Source organism: Triturus cristatus, chromosome 6 (assembly GCF_964204655.1).
Source record: "Triturus cristatus chromosome 6, aTriCri1.1, whole genome shotgun sequence".
Lineage (NCBI taxonomy): Eukaryota > Metazoa > Chordata > Amphibia > Caudata > Salamandridae > Triturus > Triturus cristatus.
In genome coordinates this window covers 1,064,640,430-1,064,644,800 of record NC_140589.1, presented here as the reverse complement: position 1 = coordinate 1,064,644,800, position 4,371 = coordinate 1,064,640,430, and the positions used below count along the sequence as shown (strand labels likewise).

At 48.9% G+C, this 4,371-nt stretch overlaps 1 pseudogene; it reads right to left on the bottom strand.

Annotated features, from left to right (window-relative positions):
* Positions 1-1,305: 1,305 nt before the first annotated feature.
* On the bottom strand, positions 1,306-3,840 carry LOC146820991 (mitogen-activated protein kinase 13-like; annotated as a pseudogene).
* Between the last annotated feature and the right edge of the window lie 531 nt (positions 3,841-4,371).

The following is a 4,371-nucleotide window of genomic DNA, read 5'->3' as shown; positions in this document are numbered from 1 at the left end:
TTGTTATGGAAAAATGAACCCCCTCATTTTGTTCCTTTTTAAATTAAATGTTTTAAGAGTTACCACTTTAATCCAAGCAAGATGGCTTCAGGTGTGCCATACGTTTATCATAAGTAGGACTGTTAGCGCTCTAGTTGTTCTTTGGAACACTCTGGGAAGCTGCAGTAGAACACAAAGGAATCAACTGACACTCTCTGCCCTTGTTGGATGTACATGCTTTACTGAGAATGTCAGACTTCATTCTCACATGACTGAGAAAGATAATGTGAATTTACAGAAAATAAGCTCTCAGTTTAGCTTATAGATCACCTTCCAAACCTCTGTGGGAAAAGCATGAGAAAATATTTTTCTCTCAATCATGATATCCAGTCTTAAAACCTTCTATTAACTGCAATGCTTTTTAATGAGGTGCTATCATGTATATTGGTCCCAAGATGGCTGCCAACACTTCTTGGATGAAGTGCTGACAGCCAATCAGATCTCAGGATGAGATGTGTGGTTAGGCTCCGCCCACATATATATATGATTTTACTTTTGATTTTCTCAGGAACTACTGAACAGATTGACACCAGACCTGCAAAAGGCACTTCCCTGAGCTGAGGACTACCTCTCTGCCAAATTTCAAGTAATTCTGTTCAGCCGTTCGGGCTGTACCTTGGACTAAAGGTCCCTATGGAAAATTGCATGGGGAAAACGCGTTTTGGGACCCCCCTTTTTTCTCAGCCCCCGCTTGACGAATCCCTCCGAGACTTTCAGGGTAGGAGCGGAGCGGAGTGCCCCGCCTATTTTGAAAATTTCGCGAGGATTCGTCAACCGGCGCCACAGTTATTCCAAATAGAATGTTGCGGATTTCCTATGGAAACACGGTCCTAACTATAACTATCTACTACTGGCGACCGCCAGTAGATAATATATATATATATATATATATATATATATATATATATATATATATATATATATATATATATATATATATATATAGAGATAGGTGTTTTCTGCGGGAGACATCCATTACAAGGCAGGCATTGCATCGCAATGCCTTTCATCACAGTCATTACAACACAAGTCGTTACAACGACTTGAGCTGGATGGCGCTCAAACCTATGGAATAGTATGATTTACTATCCAACACCTTCCCTACTGTACATAGACCGGAGTTGGAATGGTAAATCATACTATTCCTAAGTCCAGCGCCCTCCAGCGCAAGTCGTTGTAATGATTGCGTTGTAACGAATGTGATGTAAAATACCACGTTGTGAATGTATGTGATGTAACATCATACATTTGTTTTCTGCACCTTCTTCAGGAGAGGGGCTCCCTCTTGCTCACACCTGCTCCATCCTGCTGGTTCACTGCTTCAGCGACAGGCTGCTCATCCTCTTGGAATCTTTCCGCACACACTAGAGGTGTAAAACTCACAATTTTTCTGGAACATTTCTTTTCATCAACAGTGAGTTTTTGCTGCTCCAGCGAATCATCTTATGGTGGTGCTTCAGTCTCCTCATCTTCATCTGGTATTCATCACAGTATGGGTGATCCAGTGCTTCGCTAGCTGTGAGCCCTTTTTCTATATCCAGCTCTAGCATCTTCTCCAGCAAATCGAAGGCCAGTGGACTGACGTCGAGGAACAGTTGTGAGAAATCCTTCCTCTGCAGCTCCGGAAGAGGCTGGATGTATTTCTTGGCTGCTTTATCTTCCAATTTCTGCACAAAATCTGGTCCAGGAACACCGGTCACCTCTAGGATTTGGATCAGCTGGTCAAGGTAGTCCTGAAGGGATTCTTCCAGTTAGCATCTCGGACATTATACACCCACCAGACCAGATATCCACAGTGTGGTTGTAATGTATCCAGTTGAGAATCACTTCCGGAGCCCTCTACCAACATGTCATTACATATCCTGTGCTCTCTGCATCAGCATGACGGGCCAGGCCAAAGTCCAGGACAGTTTAATGCACAGTCTTCATTCACTTCCAGGTTCCCTGGTCTCAAATTCCTGTGAGTGAGTGACCACCGCTGGATGTATGTTACTCAGCGGCGGCTCCCCCACATGGGCGTCGGAGCGTCGCCTCACTACTTTCTCGCAGTACGAGAAGCAGAAACGTAAAATGGTATAAATACCATTTTATGTTTCTGCTTCTTGCATTGCGAGAAAGCAGAAGAAGGGTATGCCTGGTTGGGTGCGGGTGGGTTGACGGGTCGGGGAGGAGTGGCTAGCCCAATGTTATGGGCGCTGACTGTTTGTCCGGCCCCAGGGCCGACCAAACCAGTCATACCACTCTCCGTTTTCTTCATGTAGGCTGGATGAAGAAAACGGCCTCCCCATAGATTCCTGTAAGGATGGCGTCCTAGCCAATCACAACACTGCCATTGCAGCATTGTGATTGGCTTAGGGAAAGAGAGGGAGGCTGCCTGCTTCTTCTTTCTGTAAGTAGAGAGCAGGAGACGCGACACAGTAGTCCGAGACCGGAGGCGAAGGTAAGTTTATTTATTTATTTTTATTGTTTAAAAAAATTTAAATTACCCCCCCTCCCCACGCGCCCCCTCCCCTCACTCGCGAGTCATGCCGGCTGCGAATGTCTGGGAGCGAAGGCAATGGTGCCACCTAGCATATTTGGAAGATGTGGGGCACTGCGTGTTCTGTTTTTTATCCTTGCCTGGTGGCCTTTCAGAAACTTCTGGCGTGATGCCCACCCGGGATAAGGAAGCGGAACACAGAGATGTCAAAAGGAAGCAAACATTCTGTTATTAAAAGAAAGCACGACAAAACGGTCCCTGTATGTAAGCTATAAAAGCAAGGTTATAGAGGCGTCACAAAGCATGTCTGTAGATTACGGTTGTAAACGCACAGTCGGTAACTGGAAATGAGTATATTTCTTGAGAACATGGAGTGCAAGTTACAAGGCGAGCACGGAGTCGGGCTCGCCCCCAATATGGCGGTCGCGCATGGTCCTCGCAACCGGGGGAGGCAGGGCGCGCCACGTACAAGAGTGATGTGGCACCCTGACCTCCCCTGAGCCCCACATGCGATTGGCTGTCCATGCATGAATCGGAAGCACTTACAAGTGCTTCTGGTTCACGCGTCCGGCCAACGTCGGCCAAGCCGGTCAGAACCGGCTTGCCTGACCCTGCGTTTTAAAAGGCTGGGGAGCAGAGCGGATGGTCTCTATTTTCGCCGCTCCCCAGCCTGCAGGTCGCGGGACGGGTCAGCGCCTCTGTCAGAGGCCCCAACGATTTTTAGCTTTTTCATTCTTTACCCACTGTCGGTATCCCCGAGGAAGGATCGGCTGGTCGGCTGGATTTCGCTACTGGCGGGACAGCGCTTCATCAAAGGAGCGCCTGGGGAGTGCACCGCTGCGTATAGCCTGCAATTGATTTTCCCTACAGCGGGGGCAGCGCTTCATCTATCGGAGCGCCTGGGGAGTGCTCCGCTTCATTTTGCCCGCAATTGGATTTCCCTACCAGCAGGGGGCAGCGCAGCGGTAGGAAAGTCAGAGCGCATGGGGAGTGCTCCGCTTCGTGTTGCTCGCAATTTGGTGTTTTTTCCTGGGAGACGGTGTGGTGCAGCTTTGAGAGCTGTAGATCAGTGTTCCAGCCCCAGCATCAGCACAATAGTCTGGGAGGCTGGAAAAATCATTTGACCCATTAGTGGGAGTGCTCTGTTAGTCCCCCCACAATTTTCTTCATTATCTCCCCACTCCAGGGTCTGTGCAGGGAGTATCGGCTGGCCAAGCTGGTTTTGAGGAGGTTGCAGACACTCTTCGGTTCCAGGATTGTCTGCACTGAGGACACAGGGATTTTTTCTCCTTGGGGCAGTACTGGCAGGTCTGCATTTCCATCGTCGCCAGGAGCCACACGGGTTTGAGAATGCTCACCGACCCACTAGAGTAGCTGGTGGGTGTGGCTCCGGCGGCGTGGGTGCTGTGGCCGGCCAGGGTGCTGCTACTTCTACAAGGTAAGGGTCAGGGCAGTGTCCCAGACCGGAGCGCAGTGGGCTGTGGTGTGTGTGCCATTGTTGGTTTTTTGATTCTTAAGGGGTGTGTTTTGAGCCCTAATTCACTGGTTATTAAATTTGTGCACAGCATTTTGTGGCGCCCTGGTGCCAGCTATTAGGTTGCTGTTCTGGTGTGGTTCAGTGCATTGGGGTGCTTACAACAATGGCCCCTAAGGTGAAGCGGAACGAGCAGCGTTCACGCATGGATAGTTTTATGGAGACGATGATGCGAAAAATGGGGGCAATGGACTCCATGATGAAGAAAATTGATGACATGGGCCAGGATTTAGCTGCTTTAAGGGATAAGGTGGATGGTCAAGAGGGGGCAGAGGATAGGCCCAGGTGAGCTGGGGTAGCCCCTAAGGCAGCTTTCCCC